This window comes from Aotus nancymaae, unplaced genomic scaffold (genome assembly GCF_030222135.1).
Source record: "Aotus nancymaae isolate 86718 unplaced genomic scaffold, 86718_ANA_hifiasm-v0.15.2.pri h1tg000062l, whole genome shotgun sequence".
In the NCBI taxonomy this organism is placed as follows: domain Eukaryota; kingdom Metazoa; phylum Chordata; class Mammalia; order Primates; family Aotidae; genus Aotus; species Aotus nancymaae.
Window position 1 is genome coordinate 44,455,545 of NW_026988476.1, and position 27,192 is coordinate 44,482,736.

The following is a 27,192-nucleotide window of genomic DNA, read 5'->3' on the forward strand; positions in this document are numbered from 1 at the left end:
CCTATAATCCCAGCTACTCTGGAGGCTGAGGCAGGAGAATCACTTGAACCAGGGAGTCGGAGGTTCCAGTGAGCCAAGATCGCATCACTGCACTCCAGCCTGGCGACAGAGTGGGATCCATCTCAAGAAAAAAAAGGAAATTCAATTTAAGCGCAACGACTTTGGGGTGCACTATCCATCACAAAATCTACCTTGGCATTGCTACGCTCTAATGTCCAGAAGAGGAAACTGAAACCCAGAGAAGGCAAATGAATAGTCTGAAATAAACCAGCTAGTTAGATATGGGGCTAGGCTAGATCTCAAGTCTCCTAAATTCCAGTCACATATCCATATTTTTGTTCTGTCTGTATTTCTTCCTACAGAGCTAGACACCTCAGCTATAGCTGCTTGAATTCAAGAATCGGAAGTTTTCTTCAGTGCCAGCAGTTATAGCAGTGATAAACTGCTTTACAAGTAAGGGTTTGGGCTCTTAGAGGTTGCCTAAAGGGTCTGTACTTCTGTCCTCAGAGCCCCTCTATCAAGAAGCGCTCCCTTCTGATGGGTTCTACCAAGGAGAGAAGTCATAAATTGGGAGCTTGTCTGCTTCTTGTTGGTCATTGCAAATCCAAGAAAAAAAAATAACTCTTCTTGATACTTATACCACATCCCATAAATTGTCTTTCTTTTCTATGGTTTCAAAATGAAAAGCAAGCAAAGGAATCATGAAATTTTTCATTTCCCTGTAGAACTGCTCAACCCTTTAGTATTTTCCTCTCAAATAAGATTATTTTAGGCTTGGCACAGTGGCTCATGCCTGTATTCCCAGCACTTTGGGAGGCTGAGGCGGGTAGATCACCTGAGGTCAGGTGTTCGAGACCAGCCTGGCCAACATGGTGAAACTCTGTCTTTACTAAAAATACAAAAAATTAGTCGGGCGTGGTGGTGGGCGCCTGTAATCCCAGCTTCTTGGGAAGCTGAGGCAGGAGAATCACGCGGAGATCACACCATTGCACACCAGCCTGGGCAACACAGAGAGACTCCATCTCAAAAAAAAAAAAAAAAGATTATTTTCTATGACATCATGTCTCTATAAGGATACTACTGGCCTCCTCTCTTTCTCCTTCATTCAATAAATGCTGATTGAATATTTATTATATGCTGGGTGCCAGGGTACAATGGGGATCCAACTCAGTTATACACAAAGTGGAAAATGCATCTCTTACTCCTTGACTACCTTAGACCTTATGGTTTTAGTCATTTCCCAGTCTCAGTTCTCCCAACAACTATACCTGCATTTGGGTTTTCAAACAAGCCAATCTGTGTTAACATTTTAAGCTTCTCTCATAAACATAACACAACATGACATCAAAATTCACATCCCCAGTCACATGTTTGACAAAGATGCAAAAGGAATAAACATGCAAAAGGAATAAAAACATGAAGCCTGGGCGGGCACAGTGACTCACTCCTAGCACTTTGGGAGGCTGAGGCGGGCAGATCACTTGAGGTCAGGAGTTCGAGACCAGCCTGGCCAACATGGTGAAGCCTTGCCTCTACTAAAAATACAAAAATTAGCCAGGCATGGTGATGGGCACCTGTAATCCCAGCTACTCAGGGGGACTAAGGTAGAAGAATCACTTGAACCTGGGAGGCAGAAGTTGCAGTGAGCAGAGATGGCGCGACTGCATTCCAGCCTGGGAGACGGGGAAAAAAAAACAGGTGAAGCTCAGTATAGAATAAAGAGACAGTCTCAACCTCCCGGGCTCATGTGATCCACCATACACAATACCCTGCTTTTTTATTTTTGGAGAGACAAGGTCTCCCTATGTTACCCAGGCTGATCTCAAACTCCTGAGCTCAAGAGGAGAAAAGAAACATAAGGCATATTATAAATAATTTTTTATCTGAAAATCTTTTGAATTTTTTAGAATGGTTAATAAAATATTTGAGTGTTCCTATGTAGCTCATGGACTTCACTTCTTGGAGTGCAAAATGATTTTTTGCAGAGAAACAGGAGCAGGTAAATATAACTATCACTTTTCAGATAGCACAGAACATCAGCATTTATGTGAATTACAACACCACATGTTCTTTCTTATAATTTAACATCCCCTTGTCCAGGGATTCATTTTGAAAAGTTTCCATATACAAATGACTGGCATAGAAGTATAAAGCTTATCAGTACTTTTATGTTTAATGTTAAAAAGCAGTAGTCTTTTTTTTTTTTTTTATGATGCCATTGTGGACCCATACCTGGCATTCTGGAAGGAAACACATAGCAGACACCAAAAGTAAGGAAGAGAAGTCACACGGCATGAGGCAGGATAGAAGAGGCATTTTATAATGTACAAAGATATTTCAGTAGTGACAACTTGTATTTACCAAATGAGCCCTGGCCACAACTCTCTCAGACCATTACAATCCTACACCCTGAGGTAAAACACAGCCACTTTCACTACAGAAGCAAGATGCATACTGCCCAGCAGCAGGGACCCCATTTCCATAAGTGGAGACAGCCTGTGTCTTCTGTGCAGTTTACTCATCTCAACTTCTGGTCTAGACATGTGTAGATATGGTTCTCCCTCTCTAATATATCAAAAGCAGAAAAAATGACGTTATAAACAAAGAGCTTGTCTTGTTTGTGCAAAACGTCTGGTGGAGAGAAGTGGAAATCTAACAGCTTTGAAAAGTAGAAGGAAACAGGAATATAGTTCTTCCTTGTTTCTTACGGAAAGATGAGTTTGATTTTATCTAAATTCAGAATATTCGATAACTGCATTTCATATGCACCTATAACCTAAGATTCATAAGTGCATTCCTATTAGCATGGTGCTTTTAGACTGGCCTGGCGCGGTGGCTTACGCCTGTAATCCCAACACTTTGGGAGGCCGAGGCGGGTGGATCATGAGGTCAAGAGATCGAGACCATCCTGGTCAACATGGTGAAACCCCGTCTCTACTAAAAAAATACAACAAATTAGCTGGGCACGGTGGCACGTGCCTGTAATCCCAGCTACTGAGGAGGCTGAGGCAGGAGAATTGCCTGAACCCAGGAGGCAGAGGTTGTGGTGAGCCGAGATCGCGCCATTGCACTCCAGCCTGGGAAACAAGAGCGAAACTCCGTCTCAAAAAAAAAAAAAAAAACTTTTTCACCAACTGCTAGAAAACTGCTAGACCAACTTCTAGCAGATGGTACTATTCCAACATAGTAAGTTCTTCAGACAAAAAATTAAATTATCTGCAAGTACTGTTGAATTAAATATACATTTCTAGGTCAAGCACGGTGGCTCATGCCTGTAATCCCAGCACTTTGGGGGGCCAAGGCAGGCAGATCACTTGAGGTCAGGAGTTCAAAACCAGCATGGTGAAACCCTGACTCTACTAACAATACAAAAAAAAATTAGCCTGTAGTCCCAGCTACTTGGGAGGCTGAGGTCGGAGAATTGCTTGAACCAGGGAGGTTCATGGGAGATAACGCCACTGCAGTCCAGCCTGAGCAACAGAGTGAGACTTCATATGTGTATATATATGAATATACTTCGTCTGAATATGTATGAATATACTTCGTCTAAATATATATATGTATGAATATACTTTGTCTAAATATATATATGTATATATATAAAATATACATATACACATACATATAAATATAAACACATTTCTAAATGCTTCTAAAATGTATCTTATTTTTAGCAGCATCTTCCAGATGTTCATAATTTTTCTTAAGAGAAAGACCAGGATGAAGAAAAAAATAAGCAGTCATAGCCCATAAACCCAATTACTATTTCTGAAATGTTACCATCACCTCAGTGGGTGACCAACATAACCCAGTAAGCAAATAATAAAAGCAACTATATGTTAGGACACAAGAGGGCATTGAAATGATTCCTGAAAGTAGAAAAGGTTCTGCAAGACCACTGTCAATAACTCAAATGAGATATCAGCTTTTTTTTTTTAATTCATGGAAACTATTGGCTCATTTACCCAAAAGACATGATGTGTTGCCCAAGGCTCTTTCAGGATCAGAATATGAATGTTTATAGAGATTTATGGAAAGTAAACTCACCAAAACCCTGGGTCTTATAGATTGTGACAAGTACCTCTTGCTTTCTAGATATAGGGTAACAGAAAAAGAAAAAAAGCACGCATAGACTATATGTTATTTGTAAAACATGGCCAATACAGTGGAAACAGGTGTGGCTGTTTGGTTTGCTCAAATAATGTGAAAGCAGGCGCTGAATGGACACACCACACTGCAATAGTATGCCCAACCCACAGCCAGCCGAATATGCCTCTTACCACCACTAAGCAGCTGAGCAGTCTCCAAGAATTTGGTACAAGTGCAAAGTCTGTAAAGTATGCTCCCACTCAGCGGTTGCTTTTTGTGAGCACATAGAAGACAAGGAATCACAGACTTCAGAGTCAAGTTTTCCTAAACTCAAATAATAGTACACCACCTCCTACCTGCACAAAGTAAGCAGCAAAATGCTTGATGAAGATCAATAAATCATAGCTATTCTTATGATTACGATAGATTAAGGCTTGAACCAGCCTTGAGCCTGCTGCTTTTTCCTCTCTACCTTCAAGAAGACACTGAGACTTTATAACACTCTCAAAGAATGAAGTGGAAATACTTTCTGAAAATGAAAAAGAGGAACAACTTAAATACCTGGAAGGTGGAATATCTGCAAGTCCAGCTGGTAAGTACAGGGATTCTGGCATTAAGAAGCTCTGAAGAGGTGAAATGAAGAGCTTTGGTTATGTCAGAGTGCCACGAAACTCGCAGGCCCAAGGCTCAAAGGCAGAAAAAAATAGAAATGACGGCACTGCTACAAGTCAGATAACACTTAAAAAAAAAAAATCTCAAAGGACTTCACATTGCAAAGAGAATTTCCAAGTTGCAAAAGACAGAACATCTTCCCCTTCTGACCTAAAAACAGTGTGTGTCAAGGCATCTGCCAAGACTCATCTTCCTAAACTTGAAACATGCATGGAAAGCCTTTGACCAACGCAGCCTGACTCCCCTCTTGCATCTCACCTGCCTCAAGTTTTTGTTTGCTGCAACACAGGAAAGACGTTAATCTGTCAGGGAAACACACCAATTCAAAAAGCAAACTCTTTGCTTTCTGAGGAACAATGATCCTTCCTTCCTTCCAAGAAAAACGACAAATTAGAAGAAGCCAGACCTGTTAAGGATGACTGTCCGAATAACAAAAACAATTAGACAAATATCCCTGAGTTGGCAGTAACTGGAGAAGAGAGGAGTTCATTTATCACTGACTTTTTAAAAAATGAGCATAGGAGTACTCTATATTTATTTACCCCAGAAAGAAATGGTTTCCAGAATATATAACACCCTGCCTTTCCAGACCGAATCACGTACATGCTAAGATGTTATTTTCCTTGTTTTACAAGAGTGACTTTTACAGCATACTATAAACATTCTCCCGACTTCATAAAGGAAGGGCACAAATCATACTGTAACTTTTCTGTAATGAGATATGCTGAAACTGCATGCATGCAGGCTCGTGAATGGTGAGGGCTCCTACTCCAAAAGCTAAGCTGAACCATCAGTTTGGCACAGAGATACTTACAAAGACTACTAAGATGCATCAGATGTGGCTTCACACCTCCCTTCTCCTGCCTACCTCACACCTTCATACACACTAATCACATTCAAGCAGATACATCCTCTGCCCACAGGAATATGTTCTTTAAGTCCATGGTGGCATACTAAAGCACACAGGACTTCCATCTCTTCACAGCTGATTTTCATTTCCATAGTCAAACATCCGCCCTACCACACCCCATGCTGTGTTCCAACAGCCTCACTTCCAACCATCATCTGGGTGCCACAGCCTCTCTCTGTCTTTTTCTTCTTCCGGCTTTTCTGTCCCTCATCTCCAGGTGCTGTTGCCAAATTCCAGTTTCCATGTGCATAAACTGACATTGAACTAACAACGCCAGTGCTTTTCTTGTAACACAATGAGTTGCTATGTCAACTTCAAGGTGTTCAACCCTCCTCAATAAATTCATAAAGCTGCTGTGTCTTCAGAGACTCCCACTTTTCCAATCAGGAAGAGTTTTTCCACTGCAGAGCCTGGGAAAAGAGCCATTCTGGAAACCCAAGTGCTTCTTAATACCGTGCCAGTTTGGGTTTCACCATAATGTTAAGGGAAAGGTAGCATTCTGATACAAATAGGTCATGGGTTTAAAATATTACTATCTATAAATATGTTTATTATATGCCAATTAGTTCTTTTAAAAACAGTAAACTAGGCTCAGAAAAATCAAAGCTTTTCCTGATGTTTTAACATCACTAAACCGATGATGCTAGGATTCTTAGCTTCTTCCATTTGGTATCAATAAGCTGTAGACAGTCAGCTATAGGTCTTTTTGGTCTCTGTCAAGTCTGTCTCCATTAATATATTTACAACAGATGTTTAACTGCTCCCTAAATATCATATTCTTTAGTAACTGAACTAAAAAAAAAAAAAAAAAAGCATACACACAAAGGAAACTCACCTGATGGGCAAGGTCAAATTAGATACACTTGTTACTGCCTCTCAAAGGCTTTCCTTATTTCACCTATTATTCGGTATGCAGAGTCTCAGAACTGACTGCTTGCATTTCTATCAGCAGCTGTTTATAGAATGGGGCGTGACTCGTGTTTGCTTATGCAAAAGGACTGAGGAACCTCGATGCGCAGCCATCAGGCCAGTTTCTAAATCAGCCTGTCAGATTACAGCTGGCTTTTTTGCTATTATTGTTGTCAATCTCTAATTTTATTACATTGTGATCACTAAATGTGGTCTGCATAACAGCAAATTTTGGGGAATTTAAGAGGAATTATTTATTTATTTATTTAGAGACAGGGTCTCACTCTGTCACCTAGGCTGGAGTGCACTGGCGCAATTATGTCTCACTAGTCTTGACTTCTCCAGTTAAAGTGATCCTCCCACCTCAGCCTCCTAAGTAGCTGGGATCACAGGTACACACCACCAAAAATGGATAATTCTTTTTAACTTTTTTGGTAGAAACAAGGTGTTACTATGTTGCCCAGGCTGGTCTTTAACTCCTGGGCTCAAGTGATCCTCCTATCTCAGCCTCCCAAAGTGGTGAAATTTCAGGCATAAGCCACCATACCTGGCCTGAATTAAGTTTTATAAATGTTCCATGATTATGCGAAAGCAATCTGTATACCCTGTTAGCTGGATGCAAAATTACACACATACGAGTCAAGCTAGTTAGTTGTGGTTTTTGATCTGATATATCCTTATTTATCTTTTTGCTACTTCATCTGTTTCTAAGAAAGGTATGTTGAAACTCCTAGATCATATTCATTTTCAGAAAATAAGACCAAGATAATGTCTTAAAGAGGATGAATATAAATCCTAATAAAAAATAAACATTGCAGTCCTTATTCTGATAAGCATTAAATCTATGCTTTTCAGTTTGTATTCTGTGAAACTCTGGGATCCATGAAAATATTTTAAGAGTTCTGTAAACTTATTAAAATTTTATTTTTCTATTGTTTGTTTTTTGTTTTTTTTTTTTTAGACGGAGTCTTACTCTGTCACCCAAGCTGGAGTGCACCAGGTAATCTCCACCTTCCAGGTTCAAGTGATTTTCATACTTCAGCCTCCTGAGTGGCTGAGACTAAAGGCCTGTGCCACCACACCTGACTAATTTTTGTATTTTTTAGTAGCAATGAGGTTTTGTCATGTTGGCCAAGCTGGACTTGAACTCCTGACCTCAAGTAATATGCCCACCTCAGCCTTCCAAAGTGCTGGGATTACAGACACAAGCGACCATGCCTGTACATTTTCTATTATGTTTTTTATTATGGAATTAAAAAAGCATACAGTCAAATAAGTTATATACCAAATTTAGAGGCCTCCAAGTTGTTTACTTATGCTACTTGGTGAAGTTATTTACATCTGCCTTTAGTGCATACATGTTACCTGAAATTCCTATAATTACTAGTTGAGAAGACTGTAATTTACACTAGAGTTCTCTTCTTTTCTTCATCAGAATGGATTCACTTGTCTATTGTTGTGAAATTATTTAAGGAAGCACATATGAACTACATTTAATAAATGGCAGTCAAGCCTCAGGCACATGTTTCAGCACATGTTTGCTTTCATCCTGTTACAACAGCCAGTTGAGCAATAAAGAATGAACGCAATACATTGCAGCATAACATTCTATTACAGATCACTGTAGAGATTATTCTTTGGGAATCTTCTTGTCGGACTTGCATAAGTGTGATAGGGCTATTCCAGGTTTGGGCTACCTCCTTTCCATAGCAGATCAGTGTCTTCACAGCCAGTTCCTACAGAGCAAACCTACATAATGTCATTGCAAACCTTTCATTGCCTCAGAAAAAAACTGCTCTGGGCCAGCTGGTTGCAAACTTTCTTTAGCAATAAAACTGTTTCTTCAAATAAAATCTTACATGGCACCCCAACATATAAAATAGATGTCAGCAGAATGATTCTAATGAAAGGAGTGAAGGTTAAGACCCCAACTCTCACAGATCCACCAAGGACACAAGAAGAACTTCATTGTACACATTTGGAAAATCATTGCAGAAAGGTCTGCCTACATTGCAGCTCCGAATCATCCCATTTGCCTTTGGCTTTGTCCCTAAATACATCCTCTCTGCCTAACCACTTCAGTCGACAGCTCATTAGTAAGGTCTGCCACACTCTATTCAGTGTCTCCTAAAGATGCCGCCTCTCAGACACCACCTTAACACACTTTGTATCTGGGAGGAAAAATCTGAAATGCTTTGGGTATCCCTGGTGAGAACTGCAAGAGGAGCTATCTGAAGCTTGAGAGAATGAAATGAGGCTGTAGGAAGAGTCTTGAGAACAACCATCATTGGGTCATTCTTGGGGAAAGAAGAGCTTTGGGCTAATGAGTCCTGGAAAAACCTAGGCCAAATTGCCTAAAAGGGAAACAAAGAAGCAGCATCAACCATGGGATAGGAAACTGGTGTCCTTAAAGGAATAAGAGAGAAAAGTGCTGGGAGGATGTTTGTAACCAGCTACATTGATGATCCTTTCTTATATCTATCTACATGGACACCTTGAGGCCATCAGAAAATATGACCAGATTAATCCTGATGGGCTCAAAAATCTAGGTATGGATGGAACCCTCAAAAGTCAAAATATGGTTTGAAGAACACAATGAAATATTGGTATAGCAACCTTAAGACAAATGAGAATATATTATTTTGTGCTGTATCAGAAGCCACTTCATACTAAATTATAGCACAAAAGAGCATAAAGAGGTACAAAAATTTTTTAATACTGATCAAAGTAAAACTTCAGATTTTCTCTACCAACTTGATTTTTATGAATTCAGAAGAAATTTATAATATTATGCTCAGCTAATGGCTGTGTCATGAGGACTGTTTTATATGAAAGTACTCTTGCTTAAAACCATTAGAAAGTTCCAAGGAAGGAGAAAGCGGAATGGGGAAGATGGGACAGAGAAACCCCTGGCATTCCCTACCTGGCTTCATGTTAGGGCACAAAATCAACTCCAACCCACAGGGATTAAGTACAAAGGAAGGTTCCAGACAAGTATTCAAAGTCACATCAAGGTCTAACAACAAGAGACTCAGGAGCAGGTCTACAAAGGGGAGACTGGTTTATGGATCTGGGAGTCTCACGGGGAGGGCATTGCAAGAATTCAAGAGGACACCAGGTCAGACAACCCAGTTCATTAGTGCTCACGGTAACAGTAGCTAGAAAAGATCCAGGGGAGGGTGGCGAGGGATATAAAAACTACATATTGGTACAATGTACACTATTCAGGTGACGGCTGCACTAAAATCTCAGAATTGGCTGCTATATAATTCATCCAAGTGGCACGGCACAGTGGCTCACACCTGTAATCCCAGCACTTTGGGAGGCCAAGGCAGGCGGATCACTTGAGGCCACGAGTTTGAGACCAGCCTGGCCAACATGGTGAAACCCCGTCTCTACTAAAATAAATAAATAAACAAATAAATAAAAATTAGCCAGGTGGGGTGACGCGTGCCTATAATCCCAGCTACTCTGGAGGCTGAGGCATGAGAATGGCTTGAACCCAGGAGGCAGAGGTTGCACTGACACAGAATGCGCCACTGCACTCAAGCCGGGGTGACAGAGCGAGATGACATCTCAAAAAATATGTGTAAAATAAAATAATAATTCATTCATGCAATGAAAAACCCCAAAAGCTGTTGAAATATATATATATATATACACACACACACACACACACAAAAAAAAAAGACCCATAGTAGTTGTTGCTTTATCAAAAGTCAGAGAAATTCTAACCTTCTAAGTTACAGCAATTTATTCAATCAACTTGCTTTCCCCTATTCTGCCCATCCAGTTTGAAAGGCTCCCTAACTGGCTGGATGTGGTGGCTCACACCTGTAATCCCAACACTTTGGAAGGCCAAGTCAGATTACCTGAGGTCAGGGATTCGAGACCAGCCTGGTCAACATGGTGAAACCCCATCTCTACTGAAAATACAAAAATTAGCCAGGCATGGAGGTGGGCACCTGTAATCCCAGCTACTCAGGAGGCTAAGGCAGAAGAATCGCTTGAACCAGGGAAGCAGAGGTTGTAGTGAGCCAAGATCATGCAACTGTACTCCAGTCTAGGTGACAGAGAAACACTCTGTCTCAGAAAAAAAAAAAAAAGAGAGAGAGAGAGAAAGGCTCCAACCAGTTTCCTTCACTAAGTTACCTCTTCTTGCCCTAAGAAGATGGAAAGCCAAGCATCCAGGTTAGAACTTAGTCCCCCAAGGCCATACCTTGTCTCTGTCCTCAGCTAAGCCTGGGATAAGGCCATCTATGAAAATAAAGCTCCTATTTTATTTTTCTTTTCTTTTTTCTTGAGACAGAGTCTCACTCTGTCACCCAGGCTGGAGTGCAGTGGCGCAATCTTGGCTCACTGCAACCTCCACCTCCCAGGTTCAAGCAATTCTCCTGCCTCAGCCTCCCAAGCAGCTGAGACTACAGGCATATGCCAACACACCTAGCTAATTTTTTATTTTATTTTATTTTATTTTATTGAGACAGAGTTTCGCTGTTGTTACCCAGGTTGGAGTGCAATGGCGCGATCTCAGCTCACCGCAACCTCTGCCTCCTGGGTTCAGGCAATTCTCCTGCCTCAGCCTCCTGAGTAGCTGGGAGTACAGGCACACGCCACCGTGACCAGCTAATTTTTTGTATTTTTAGTAGAGATGGGATTTCACCATGTTGGCCAGGATGGTCTTGATCTCTTGACCTCATGACCCACCCGCCTCGGCCCCCCAAAGTGCTGGGATTACAGGCATGAGCCACTGCACCCAGCCAAAAGCTCCTATTTTCTTAACATACCTCTGAGAAAGATATTTGAAGCCTAGAGTTTAAGAATTTAAGGGCTAAAATAAGCAGGCCACTCAGAAAGAACAAGAGCCTTGTTTAAAAAAAAAAAGAGCGGCGGAATAAACCTCAATACAGATTTACTAACACAGAAGTAAAGACTTTGTGTTAGCAAAGAGACTATGAATCAGAAGAGAACAAGCCAAGAGGATAAAGGACATTGTAGACAAGAGGAGCATAAACCATGACAATGTAAGTATCCACATGTTTATAACATGGATAATTGATAAGCACTAACTAAATCTTTAGAAACTATGTTTGAGTGTTCAGAGGAAATTGCAAAAACAAGTAATATTACACTTAATGTTTTAAATGAGAGTGAAATGAGATTCTGCATGAGAGAGAGAGAACTATAAAGGAGAAAAAAAAATGATCCAAAAGCAACACATGAAAATCACTGTCTTAACTCTACAATCACGTTTTAGTATGTCCACATTTTAAAGCATGAAGTTAGCCTTTACATACCAACAAATTTGGCTGCAAAGGTTTGTAAGTAGAGTTTTGACCTTGAGAAATACCTTCCTATTTTTTAAAGAAGGCAATATTATAATGATATGCCTTTTATTACTTTCCTATATATATTTGCTTATCACATAAAAATATAGTTGCTATATAGCCATCAAGCATTGAAAATAAACCAACACATCTAACAGTGAGCCTCCATGGTACTAATCTGCTTTCCTAGATGCATCACTCTACAACTATATATTAATGTCCAAGAAATAAAAGTTTTTTATTTTTCTTTTAGAATCTACAGCACAGCACATGATAGAGAAAATTATTCTGTATAGAAATTATAATTTTTAATTAGTTTGAAATAATTTCCATTAATTTCTGATGCTTGCAAGCATTTTAGATATACATTCCTTTAGGTCTTATACTATAGTTCTAAATTGAAAAATTCTGACACAGAAAGGTACAGATATTAATACTCTGTTACTTCTAATCTAAAAGGCCCCTATTGTATGTTCTCTTTAGGAGACAGAAACTCACAAAACAAAATGTGTTGGCTTCTACTATTAGGAAATTGGACATTTTTCACATGTATTGTAGTGGAAGAGGTTTTACATTTCATTCAGGCATAAAATATTTATGAACCCAGGAGCAGCCCAAACATAAAGATAAAATGCAGCATGACTTTTCAAACCAGAATCTGGGGCTTATGTCTATGGATTTTGGGGACCCTTTTGGGAAAAGGCAGAGTTGGAACAATTTAGCTGTCCAAGTATTAGAACTTCTAAAGCATCTCTTTGATTGACGGGGAAAATGCACAAGAATATGCTAAAGGAAGGAGTACCAGAAAATCCGGCGAGTTGCTCATCACTATACACCTCCGTGCACAGATGACATGAGTAATTATTTTTCTTTCCTTCACTTCTGACTGCCCTGGCTCAGGGCTGAGGTCCTACTGATGGTGCATAGTAGAAGAAAGGGAAGAGAAGTTGCTTCAACAGCAACATCCTCACCTACTTGTATCCCTTTCCTCATGGCTCCAGTAATTAACAGAACAATCAAAAACTGAAACCAAACTACGTATCTATCCACTTCACTCTCACCCTGGAAGCCTGTTCTCATACATCCAGCCTCCTCGGGGTATTCCTTTAATCAGTGTTTCTTCATTTGAACGAATGCTTTGGCTAACTTGTACATATCATATGCCACTTTTAACTACCCCATTCCCACCTCATGGGTGTGTCTCATCTCTCAGGTCCAGTTGCATATTTCCTGAAGAGTCTCATTTTGTGTATTGCTTGTCCACTATCCCTTACCACTGGACAGACAACTGGCCAGCTGTCACTCAAATGCTCATTTTTTTCTACCATCTGCTTCCTCTAATAGCCTTTTCCTTTCACTGGTTCCCTCTGTTTCCTGCCAATTTTATTTAGGAGTCACTCAAAAAGTGTTTGAGGACTCCAATGATAGCTGTGTTTTTTTGATAATTAAACCATATTTGCATCCAATTCAACAGTATTTGGTAAGCAATTACTACCTATCCAGTACTGTACTAGTGTAACCGGGTTTTTTGGGGGGTGCTGATGAGGCACAGTTTCCCCAAGAGAATGCTGTGGGTTCTTGGTCTTCAATTTTTAAAATAATAAGCGATGGGACCACTGCAGGTTCACCGTTATGCTTGTAAAAGTAAATATTGGACCCAAGAAGTGTTGTAGAACGATGATTTTATTTAGGTAGAGAAAAGAGAAGGAAAGGAGAAGAAGATAAAGACTTCAACAGAGTGTGGAAGGGGATTCCAGAGGGGAAAATCCCAAATGGGAAAGGGCGCTCCCACCGTGTGGGAGGGGATTTCAGAAAGCTGGAAATTCTGCGTGGGTGAAGGAGCAGGGGAATTTATCCTGGGAGAAATTCCCACCTTCCCAAGTTCCTCTGGCCAATGAAAGGAGTTCCTTTAAACTTCCGCTGGGGTGACTGACTTTTAGTTTCTTCCTGCGTCCACGAAATTCAAACATAAACCGTTAAATCTCCTGGATGGAGAGAGATGGGAGGGGAGCATGCCGCTGGGAAATTCTTGCCCTTAAAACTACGCCCCCTCATGGACCTGAGAAGAGAACACATTCCCTCACTAGCAACTATGAATGGCCAAGAAACATACGATCCAGCCACTCTCTTCGAGAAGTTGGTAACCAGGGTGAGGTAGAATGATGTACTCATTTACAAAAAAGGACAGATAAGACAGTATTATCAGGGAGAAAAACATCTGGTACACCACGTAGATCGGCCAGCACAAGGTATCAAAAGTGAAAGGGGCCTGAAGTCAAAAGACCTGAACTCTGCTTACTTCCTTCCTAGCTATGTCAACTGTGGTGAGCCAGACAGCTTCCCCCAACCGTTTCCTCAATATGGGAATATTTATCTAACAAGATTATTGGAAGGATTAAAGGGTACATTACATGAAATGCATTTTGTAAACTGTAAACTCCTTGGTACATGTAAGATGGTTGTTTTACAAGTCAAGTACAGCCTGGGAGGTCAGAAAAGGGGAGCAATCTGTCCAGCATGGAGGCTCACACCTGTAATCCCACCTATTCAAGAGATTGAGGTGGGAGGATCCCTTGAGCCCAAGAGATCCAAACCAACCTGGCCAACATAATGAGAGGCTGTTAGATCACGCCACTGCACTCCAGCCTGGGTGACAAAGCGAGACTCTGTCCCTCCCACCAAAATTTTTTTAATTAGCAAGTTGAGGTGGCCTGTGCCAGCAGTCCCAGCTACTCAGAAGGCTGAGGTAGGAGGATCACTTGAGCCCAAGAGTTCAAGGCTGCAGTGAGCCATGATTGTGTCACTGAACTCCAGTCTGGTGAGAGTGAGACCCTGTCTCAAAAAAAGAAAGAAAGAGGGAGCAATATGACCATGACTCAAAGCAAGAGCCAGGACCTGAGCTAAGCACCTTAGCCAGGCAGGATTCACCTAGATAATGAGGACTAGGATACACAGCATGTTTCATGCAAGGGCATGTTTTGACTTCAATTTAACAAGTAATGAGGTGGCTTGCTAATCATTTCGAAGGATACAATGTGAGTAAGACGTAATCCTCTAAGGAGAAAACTGGCTGTAAACTCAAAAGAATGCTCATGAGGTAATGTGGCAAGTTGAGGAGAGCAGGACAACTAATCCATTGGTATATGGGGTTCCTCTGCCACCATCTGCGTAGACCCAGCATAGGTCACCATCCCTCTGCAGGCCTTGTTTTCTCAAACATGAAATAAGAGGTTTGACCTCAATGGTCTCTCTCCAACAGAGACATTCTATGCTGTATGATTCTACATTCAAAGTTCAAAACTTAGTCATGAGAAAATTTAAGTGGGGTCATGGTGACAGCTGTCCCTTGTCCCTCTCACTCCTTGCAGATGAGAGCCTAGATGAAGACAGCCGCATAGGAATGGGAAGACGGGGATCCAAGAGACACTAATTTTAAGGAACAGAGTTCCACAGTGGGTGGAAAAGGACACAGCAAAGACAACACCAAAGAATACAATCTAAGTGGCCAGGAGACCAAAATAATGTTGCAGACAGAAGCAGGACATTTGAAGTGGGGGAAGGAAAGAGTTGGAGTGGGCATAAGCTGTTTGTGAGTGGTATCAGATCTTTGGAAGACAAAGATGATGAGATTGGATTAGGGCAGGTTCAGTGTGAGAGATCCTCAAAGCCGCATCACTGAGAAATGCCTGAAAATCATCCCCATTTCCTGTGGCCCACATTTACCTCTGTCCTTGAGACAGATGCAGAGTACCAACAGTGAAAGTTCCAAAAACAAGGCCATGACTGTACAAGCCACAGAAGAGGGAACACGCTGTTAATTCAGGATGAACAAAACCAAGGATAACAGCAGGACGCTCTCAGCCAAACTAAATTACACAGGACATGATGGGCAGTCCCTGCTGTTCTGATTAAACTTGGTTTCCAGATACTATCTCTCTGTTGTAAAGTTCTTTATCTGGCAGTGAGTAAAAAGGAAATGTCAGGGAAGACAGCTAGATGTCCTGTACCCACACGGCATTCACTCCTCTTAGGAGCCTGCAATAGTCACCACCTCAGATTTGAAACTTAGGCCTTGCCCATCATCATCTACCACCCATCTGCGTGTATGTCATTGAAAACACACACTGGCCAGGCGTGGTGGCTCATGCCTGTAATCCCCGCATTTTGCGGGGGCCAAGAGCAGTAGATCACTTGAGGTCAGGAGATCAAGACCAGCCTGGCCAACGTGGTGAAACCCTGTCTACTAAAAATACAAAGATTAGCCAGGCGTGCAGGCGGGCGCCTGTAATCCCAGCTACTCAGGAGACTGAGGCACGAGAATCACTTGAACTGGGGAGGCGGAGGTTGCAGTGAGCTAAGATCATGCCACTGCACTCCAGCCTGGGCGATACAGTGAGATTCAGTCTCAAAAAAAAAAAAAAGAAAAGAAAAGAAAACACACAGTTGAGAGGAATAGTAGTATCATTTTCCTCTGCTCCTTCTCTGGCCCTCTAATGTTTCTAATGATTCACTCATTCTAATGTTTCACTGTTAATGTTTCACTGACACTAAGAAATAATAGGTTAGAACCCTTCTGTACATAATGTATCTGGGTTTTCTGAGAAGGAGAATTCACTAACTATACCAAGTCTACAGTGTTTTTGTTCTCACTTCACACTGCTATATGTATATGCATGTCTCCTAATGCACACCAGCAAGAGTTTCTCTAGAAAATTGCTTTCCAACCTTGTTCATTATATTTGTATGCCCTACTAGGGCACACGCTTTTGATCAAAGGCAACAGGTCTGAGGGCCCCAGAAAGGCCAGGCCCTGCCCAGGCACCCTGAGGGACGAGCAGTTCAACATCTCAACACATCTGAACCAATTCATTGCACACCAGGGGGAGATCATCTCCTCTAGGGCAGGTGTCACAGCATGAAATTCCTGGCTATATCTATGCACACATGCTCAGTATACAAGATAATGTCAAATTGCTGTCCAATATAGTTGTTTTATACTCCCAACTTCATATCTTCACCAACATGTGGTGTTTGTTGTCAGACGTCTCAAAATGGTAACACATTGTGATCTAAATTCACATTTCTCTGAGTGCTAATGCCTGTGAGCATCTTTCATTAATTTCTTGGCCATTTAGTTTCCTCTTATTAAAATGGCACATTTGTATTCTTTCTATTTTTCTACTGGGTTCCTTTTCTTTAAGACAGAGTCTCGTTCCATTGCCCAGGCTGGTATGCATTTATTTACCATTTATTGAGTAAAATTATCCTTTCCCCAGTGATACGCAATAAATGAATGGACCTGTTTCAGGGCTTTCCATTTGGTTCCACTGGTCATTTTGACCATCCCTGGGCCAATGCCATCAATGCCTTAATTACTATGACACTAACATGTAACTTCATATCTGGTAGGACTGGCAGCCACCTTACCATGGGCATACTTGCCCCTTCACACTTCCATCTGAGTTCCTCAAAAACCATACGGGGATTTTTACTGGGATTGCTTAAATCTATAGATCAAATTGAGAAGATTGACATGTTTATGATGTTTAATTTACCTACCCATGTACATGTATATTTCACCATCTATTTATGTATTTTTAGTGCCTTCAAAAATATTCTCAAATATCACAAAAGAAGATATACAAATGCCAAATAAGCATATGAGAAGGTGTTCAACATCATATGCTATTAGAGAAATGCCAATTAAAATAAGAATGAGATATTTCTATATACCTATCAGAATGACCAAAATCCAAAATACTGATAACATCAAATGCTGGTGACGATGTGGAAGAACAGGAACTCGCCTTCACTGCTGGTAGGAATGCAAAATGGTACAACCCCTTTGTTATAGACAGTTATAAGCAGTTGTTTACAAAGCTAAACTTACTCTCACCATATAATCCAATCACACTCTGTGGCGCTTACCCAAATGAAGGGAGAACTCACGTCCACACAAAAAGCTGCACACAGATATGTATGATAGCAGCCTTATTCCCAATTCCCAGAACTCAGAAGCAACGAGATGTTCTTCAGTAGGTGAATAAATAAATAAACTGTGGCACATTCAGACAAGTCAAATTATTTAGCGCTAAAAAGAAATGAGCTATCAAACCATGAAAAAACATGGAAGAATCTTAAATGCATACTGCTATGGGAAAAAAGCCAATCTGTATGATTCCAACTACGTGGCATTCTAGAAAAGGCAAAACTATGGAGATAGTACAAAGATCCATGGTTACTAGGGGTTGGAGTGAAGGAAGTGAGAGAGATGAATAAGCGGGGAACAGAGAATTTCTGGGGCAGTGAAACTATTTTGTGTGGTACTATAACATAGATAGATGTCATTATATATTTGTATACATAACCATAGAAAATACTATGACACCAACAGTGAACTCAAATCTAAACTATGGACTTCGGATGACAATGTGTCAATGCAGGTTCATTACGTGTAACACACGTACCATGCTGGTATGCGATGTTGATAACGGGGAAGGCTGTGCATGTATGTGGGGTGTTAGGGAGGAAGGGAATATATGGAAACTGTACTTTCCATTCAGTATTACTGTGAACCTAACACTACTCTAAAAAATAAACTCTGAAAAAATAATCTTTTGTGTACGGTGGCTCACATCTGTAATCCTAGCACTTTGGGAGGCCGAGGTGGGCAGATTATGAGGTCAGGAATTTGAGACCAGGCTGGCCAACATTGTGAAACTCCATCTCTACTAAAAATACAAAAAACATCTTAATTTTTTTTTTTTGAGAGATAAGATCTCACTCTGTTGTCCAGGCTGGAGTGCAATAGCACAATCAGCTCACTGCAGCCTCGACCTCCCAGGCTCAGGGGATTGTCCTGCCCCAGCCTCCCTTGCCCAGGCTGGTCTGGAACTCCTAACATCAACTGACACACCCGCCTCAGCCGACCAAAGTGCTAGGATTACAGGTGTGAGCCACTGCACCCAGCCCAGTCTTGTCTCGATTCTAATGTTACACTGTTAAGAATAAATAACATTTGCTGTAGATTTTTGGTACGTATTTTTATCAGGTCAAGGAAGTTCATCTATCCTAGTTTGCTAAGTATGAGCATTATGAATGGGTGTCAACTTTATCACATTTTGTTTCTGCATGTATCAAGGAGATTGCTACTTTTTCCCTTAATCTGTTAATTTACCAGCTTTTATATTTATTCTGCCTTTGATATTTTTATTTCTAGTTTCTTCTCTCACTTTCCTGGTTTCTTCTCTTTTCTCATACTTTCTACCTAGAATTTCTTTTTCAAAGTCATTCTGTTTCTTCCTTTTGCATTCACCAGAGGGTAGGAGAGAGGGAAGGGAGGTAGTTCTCAGGGTAATTAATAAATATTTGAGGCTGGGTGTGGTAGCCCACGCCTATAATCCCAGCAGTTTGGGAGGCCAAGGTGGGTGGATCACCTGAGGTCAGGAGTTCAAGACCAGCTTGACCAATACGATGAAACCCCATCCTACTAAAAATACAAAAAATTAGCCAGGTATGGTGGTGTGTGCCTGTAGCCCCAGCTACTGAGGAGGCTGAGACAAGAGAATTGCTTGAACCTGGGAGGCAGAGGTTGCAGTGAGCTGAGATCGCACCACTACACTCCAGCCCGAGCAACAAAGCGAGACTCCGTCTCAAAAATATAAATATATACATATTTGAATGGCTAAAAAGTGAAATACCTACTAGGTGCCAGGTCCTTGAGGTGACCTTACCCAAAATCAGTCTTTAAATAATTTAGGACCCACTTAAAAAAACTTTGCCAACTTTTTTCATTAGTCTAAAATGAACTGTCCTAAACTCTGTATTTTATTTAGCTCTAAGAAATGCATATATTTGAGGAAAGATGTTACAGTAACCATCACCTAGAAATGAAAAGGAGCACTTATTCAAACAAACAAATCAGAAAACAACTCTGTAACAGAATTCTGGAGTCTTTAGTCTTACAAAAAACCACATTAAACATCATAAGAGAATACAACATTTAGTTCACACCTGACTCTAAAGAGTCCCTCAACAATAGCCAGCATTTGTTTTTGTTTCTTTTTTTTTTTTTTTTTTTTTGAGACGGAGTCTCGTTCTGTTGCCTAGGCTAGAGTGCAGTGGTACAATCCCAGCCAACTGCAACCTCCGTCTCCTGGATTCAAGTGATTCTCCTGCCTCAGCCTCGCAAGTAGCTGGAAGTACAGGTATACACCACCATACCCAGCTAATTTTTCTATTTTCAGTAGAGACATGTTTTGCCATGTTGGCCAGGCTGGTCTCAAACTCCTGACCTCAGGTGATCGGCTTGTCTCGGCCTCCCAAACTACTGGAATTACAGGCTTGAGTCAGTACACCCAGACAAAAATCTTTATTTGGTGATTTCTACAAACGTTTAATCACTTTTAGATTTTAAACATTTTCCAACCTCTACAAGCTAGAATAGATGGGCATCTGTTTTTTAACAGAAATTTTCAGTTGTTTAGAGAAAAATAAACTTGGCTCAAATGACAAATGTGAAATTAAATTACAAAGGATAGGAGGATGTGGGAAAGGGTTGTAGTGTTCACAACACATATGACAGTCTTTCCCAAAAAATATATATTAAATGTCCTTCAAATATAACCAAAGTTAAATGCACAACAGCATACACATACCTATCCAAGGCTGTTAATAATTTTAAATGAGGTTTGATAAGTAAATTGGCCTCCACCAATGATCCAAAGATACACTAGTGAAGCTTCATGCCATTGAGGAGGGTGAGAGCCTGGTTTGAATGACTGAAATTTGGGGAGCAGTTTATGAGCATATCACTTAAACATCTAACAAACAAGCATTGTGGATATGCCACTACATTAAGAACCAAGAATGTGGCTCTAAAAGAGCAACAGTCTAATAGGTGAGCTGTTTGTGGAAATGCCCAAAGAAAATGCAGTGAAAGGAGAACTATGACGGAAGTATGCACAAGCCGTCAGTGAGATGGGAGGCTGGGGAGACAGCACCAGAGGGAGAAGGAACCCACGATGCCTAAAGAGGGAATCAGAAAAACTTCACGTAGGGGCATGTGAGCCAAGGACTCAAGTCAGAGTGTGACTGACCAGGCACACAGAGGGACAAGTGACAACTGTGAATGGACTAAAATTACACAGTGCACAGGATAATGTGGGGAAGGACTTTACCTCACATGTCAGCCAAATAAGCATTATCCTTTAAAGATAACAGAAACTACAAGCAAATAATTCTTGATGCCAGTCCAAAACACATAACTGATTTTTGATGGAATTTGGTAAGGAATACCCGATGTTCAAATTTTTTTTTAAAAAAATGGCTGGACACGATGGCTCACACCTGTAATCCCAGTACTTTGGGAGGCCAAGAGGGGTGAATCATGAGCTTAAGAGATCGAAACCATCCCGGCCAACATGGTGAAATCTTGTCTCTATTAAAAATACAAAAATTGGCTGGGCACGGTGGCTCACGCCTATAATCCCAGCACTTTGGGAGGCCAAGGCGGGTGGATCACGAGGTCAAGAGATCGAGACCATCCTGGTCAACAAGGTGACACCCCGTCTCTACTAAAAATACAAAAATTAGCTGGGCATGGTGGTGCGTGCCCGTAATCCCAGTTACTCGGGAGGCTGAGGCAGGAGAATTGCTTGAACCCAGGAGGCGGAGGTTGTGGTGAGCCAAGATCGTGCCATTGCACTCCAGTCTGGGTAACAACAGTGAAACTCCATCTCAAGAAAAAAAAAAAAATACAAAAATTAGCTGGGCATGGTGGCACGCATCTGTAGTCCCAGCTACTCAGGAGGCTGAGGCAGGAGAATCACTTGAACCCGGGAGGCGGAGGTTGCAGTGAGCTGATTGCGCCACTGCACTCCAGCCTGACGAGAGAGCAAGATTCCATCTCAAAAATAATAATAATAATAGACCAGGTTTAAATCCATCAGAAAGGAACATGTCTTGGGCTGACTGATGCAAGTGGGTAAGGATTTGAGGGTTTGCACTTGCAACGGTTTAAGAGACTAAGGTTACTTACAATGCATTAAAGGACCTCAGCAGTGGACACGGCTGAAGGGGTGCATGGAGGTCAGGGAGAATGTGTCTAGAACCCAGACTGAAAACCTGGGAAAGTGTTTGGGACCTAGGCCTAAAAGGACTGTGACATGGCACTAAAAAGTTTGTGTGTTACCCTCCGGGCAAGGGAAGGCCACCACAGGCTTTTTATGCAGGAGAGGAGCATGGGATGTGTGCCTTAGAAAGATCTCTATGGCAGCCACATGGAGAACGGACATAGAGCAACGGGAGGCTCTAATGTTACCAACTGAATGTTTGTGTCTTCCCAAAACTTGTATGTTGAAATCTAATGCCCAATGTGATGGTTTAAGGAGGTAGGTCCGTGGGAAGTAACTAGGTTTGGAGGATAGATCCTTCATGAAGGGCATTACTGCGCCTCTAAGAAGAGGCCAGCGAGCTGTCTTTCTGCCTTGTGAGAATACAGTGCAAAGTCCAGTGTCTGCAACCTGGAAGAGAGCTCTCACCAAAATCCTAGCATGCTGCCACCCTGATCTCAGACTTTCAGCCTCTAGAACAGTGAGAAATAAGTTTCTGTTGTTTGTAAGCTACCCAGTCTATGGTACTTTGATATAACAGTTTGAACTGGCTAGGACATATGGAGAGAGATTTTGAGGGTTTGAATTGTGTCAGTGACAGTAGCGATGAAGAAGAAGGGATTAATTTGAGATACACTTAGGAGGTGGAAATCAACATAACTTCTTAACAGACTAGTACAGAAATTAAAGATAACCAAAACTTTTGGTTTGGTAAATAAATGGTGTGTCATTAACTGAAAAAGAAAAAGATGGTTTGAGAAGATGATAATTATCGTGACTACCACTGAGCACTTTTTTAAATCCTTTCAAGTACCAACTCATTTACTCTTCACGACAACCATATAAGGTCCCTAATATACAGATGAAAAAAAACAATGCACAGAAAGGTTAATAAGTTTGCCCAAGGTCAGATAGCCAGAAGTGGCAGAACCGAGATCTGAACTCAGACACACTCTCAACGATCACATTACACTGTATGGTACACAACCAGTTAAATGTCTCTCATGTCTGAGGGACATCAAGTAAGTTGTGTTTAACTGGCATTTGGAAAACAGACCATGTTGACGACACTAGAATGATAGTTAAGAAGAAGATAGCTATGAATTCTAGTGTCATCAACATGATTGTATTTCCTGAGGCCATGGGAAAAAAGAGATGGGCATTTAGAGTGAAGAGAGAGCAAAAATATAAGCAGCAGCAAGAGATCCAAGAAAAACACTAGGAAGGAGTTTTTTCAAGCAGTGATGGTCCACAAGCTGGCTCAGTTGCCACAGCACAGAGGTCACACTTGAAGTGGTCTGGACCTTCTGCGTATGAAAATGGTGGATCCATTCACTATTTGCTGGATGAAAAGATTTACCATCTAGCTATTTGCTGGATTTACCATCTAGCTAAAGGATAGCTAAAGGACTCCAGCTTAGATTATGTCATCAAGAAAGGAAGCCAGATAGAGTATAAAACAGGAAAAACAAGAAAAACAACCAAAAAAATGGATGCTCTCAGCTGTTGAAAGGATGATTTATACCCGTGTTTGAGCAAAGCAGCTTCTGCCTCCAGAGAAGCAGCAGCAAAGCTAGCTCATCTCTCAAGCAGTGCCCCATGTCGTTCATCACCCATTTCCCCTACCTGCCCCCCAGCCTACACCATGGGTCCTCTGCTAAGAGGTCAGGGCCCCAGCCACGCTGCAGTAACACCAGAAGTGTACAAGAAAACGTGCTGTTGCATAGACAGTGCAAATAAATAATGGCTCCCCTCCTGAGATAATCAGCTTTTGTTTTTAATGGGCTTCATATGACTCATCAGCTATCATGTATGCCATAGCCTGAGCTCTGGCTCTAAATCAAACAGGTTCAAAGGGAGGAAGAAAGGAATAATAGCAAAAGATGAACAGATATCTCAAGAAGCCTTAGTTCTAAGGAGTAAAAACAGAAATGGAGGCAGGGAGAAGACAGTTTCCAGTTTGAGCACGTAGGTACAACGGGTCCAGAGAGAGAGGAAGTGGAAACAGCCGCAGAGAGAGGCAGCCTAGTTGCCATGGCGCCAACCTGCCAGCCAGCAAGGTTTCATCAGAGCGTCCCTTTCTGCTACAGTTCCTGTCTTGTGGGCAGCAGAAGCACCGAGAAAGAAAAAATGGTTGTTTGTATTCTTATGGCTGCAGGGTCATATCTCTACGACCTAACTCTATTTCTAGAAGGGACAAAGAGAAAGTGGTACGAGACAGAGAGAGCAGCCAAGAAGAGGATAAACTCCTTTGGAATGTATTAAATCCAACTTCATTCTATGGATAAATGTCCTCATGAGTAAACACTCATCCCCAAAACATCCTTTTTTTTTTTTTGTATTTATGATCCAAGTATCTTGACAGAGAATGTCAGTTTTTTATCAAGGCTCTTTCCCACAGTGACTTCTGATAATGGGGCTTGGGGGTTCCTTCCCAGGTGAAAAGCATGAGTCTGTGGCAAAGAACACAAAATAATGTACTGTTTGGTCAGCAGGCTGGAATGGAAGCCACCCTGAAGGATGTCTTGGCACTAATACAAATCAGCAAATGACTTTGGCACTTCTGAGCCTCAGTTGCTTCATCTGGGAAATGAGGAGAATGGACTAGGTGAACATTAAGTCCTTCCATTCTCTTAACCTATGCTTATGGGAGCTCAGGGGAAGGGAGCCCTTCCACATGTCTTTTTTTTTTTTTTTAAGACAAGGTCTTACTCTGTCACCCAGGCTGGAATGCAGTGGCACGATCTAAGCTCTGCAACCTCTGCATCCCGGGTTCAAGCAATTCTCCAGCCTCAGCCTCCTGAGTCACTGTGATTAGAGGTGCACGCCACCATGCCCAGCTAAGTTTTCTGTTTTCAGTAGAGTCGGGGTTTCACTGTGTTGGCCAGGCTGGTCTTGAACTCTTCACCTCCGTGATCCAAGCCCCTCCACCTCCCAAAGTGCTAGGATTACAGGCTTGAGCCACCGTGCCCAGCCTCCAGGTGTCTCTTGTAGGACATTAAGCTGTCCATGTGTCAGGACCCTGATTGTGCCTCCAGGGACACACAACTCAATGGAAGCAATATGTAAATACATGCACATTCACAAAGTTAGATCCCTGTATTTGATTAAACCATGGGTTAGTGGGCAGGAATCATGTCTTATGCATCTTCACACACTCAATATCCAGCACAGTCCAGGCACTGGGCTTAACAAATGTTTACTGCATGCATTTTGAGTCAAATCTTTAAAACGTCGTATTATGAAACTTTTCAAACATGCCAGTTATGGATTGAATTGTATTCCCCTAAAATTCACATGTTGAAGCCCTAATTCCCACTACCTCAGAATACAATGTTTTTTGGAGCTAGGACCTTTATAAAGGTGATCAAGTTAAAAAGAGTTCATTAGGGTAGGTCCTAATCCATCCCAATGGTCTCTTTACAAGCAGAGGAACTGTGAACACAGTTGAGGATGACATGAAAAGTCAAGGAGGATGAACACAAGGAGAATGACATGAAAAGACAGACATCCGCAGCTAAGCAGAAAGGCCTGGAACAGATTCTCCCTCACAGTCCTCAAAAGGAACCAAACCCAATGACATCTTAACCTTGGAATTTCAGGCTCCAGAACTGTGAGGCAATAAATTTCTGGTTTTAAAATCACATAGTTTTAAAGCCATCCAGTTTACGGTACTTTGTTATGGTATCTCTAGTAAACTAATACAATATTCAGAAGTAGAGAGAATTCTATAATGAAACCTCCCATCACACTCACCAACCAGATCTTTCACTCCGGCATACTTCACTTTGCATCTCTAAAATATACGGACATGTCCTTGCATAACAACAATACCCTTATCAAACCTAACAGAATTAACACTAATTTTAAAGCAGATTTAATTTCTAGAAGAAATAAACCTTATACTAAAATACACACTTACAGTCCTCCACTAAAACTATTAACACTATTAGGCCAGGTGCAGTGGCTCATGCCTGTAATCCCAGCACTTTGGGAGGCCAAGGCAGGTGAATCACTTGAAGTCAGGAGTTCTAGACCACCCTGGCCAACATGGTGAAACCTTGTCTCTACTAAAAATACAAAATTCAGCCAGGCATGATAGCGCGGGGTCCTAGCTACTCAGGACGCTGAAGAAGGAGAATCTCTTGATCCTGGGAGGCAGAGGTTGCAGTAACCCGAGATTGTGCCACTGCACTCCAGCCTGGGTGACAGAGTGAGACTCTGTCTCAAAAAAAAAAAAAAAGCTATTAACACCATCAAAAACAAAACACCAATAAGCTTGAATTTTTGTCAAACAACCCTCAGAGGATAAGCAAGACTCAGAAATAATTCAATGTCTTAATTAGCTCTCATATTCAACGTATTACCTGAAAGTAAAAACTTATGTTACTTTATTCAAGTACAGAAAAGAAAGGAAGAATGCAGTCAGTATGCATACTCACTTGTTGGTCACCGAAAATGCACTTTTCAAACTAATCCCAAGAAATTCAGCAGACATCGTGAAGTCTTTAGTTTAAAAATAATATATGCAATGGTATTTTATGTTACATTGCACGTAATTTAAGCACATGAAAATTGACATGACAGAGCTCAAAACCACTACCAAAAGAAAAAAAAAGATAACTACAAAACCATACCTTGAGAGGGTAGAGAAACGCTTGTTGTGATTTTCTAAAATGTTAGAGACTGGAGTTACCAAGACTTCAACAATCGACAACTTCCAATCACATGTCCTCTTCAGGAAGGTTACTTTTTATCTAACGTTAAGACAAAGAAAAACATTAAAGTCAGAATGGCCTACTTACAAAAGTTTTTCAAAAGAGCCTTTTGAAAAGCGGTTCGCTCCATCAACTTTCGAAACAGGCATCGCTGTAAAAACCCACAATCCAGCTAATTAGTCTCAGCTGTTCGTCATATGGCACTGCAGACCAGTCAAGTGATTTTTGCCCCTTTCAAGCTTACCAGGTTCCAATTCGCCTGGCCTCTCAGACAGAGGGAGGCTTTATTAACTTCTGGTGTTAGAAGACCAGTACTTCAACTCTTTCTTCCTCCCACTTATGCCATGAATCAAAAAAGTAGAACACCTGTTTTCTTGAGAAAACATTTTGAAAAGTATTGTGTTCTCAAGGCCCTTAAAGGTTATATTCACATTGTTGCTTACAAATCCAATGCC

General features: G+C 41.3%; 1 protein-coding gene across 3 annotated transcripts in view; it reads right to left on the reverse strand.

Moving 5' to 3' along the window:
* Window positions 1-27,192, reverse strand: part of RAB27A (RAB27A, member RAS oncogene family) — an 84,079-nt gene that overhangs the window by 39,153 nt on the left and 17,734 nt on the right. The window contains exon 2 of one of the 3 annotated variants that reach the window (XM_012469805.2): window positions 26,657-26,776. The gene's annotated coding sequence lies outside the window, so the exon portion shown is untranslated. Of the gene's footprint in view, window positions 1-6,506; window positions 6,594-26,461; window positions 26,551-26,656; window positions 26,777-27,192 lie in introns of those variants that run through there. The other 2 variants (XM_012469808.3, XM_012469806.2) reach the window with 2 other exon arrangements.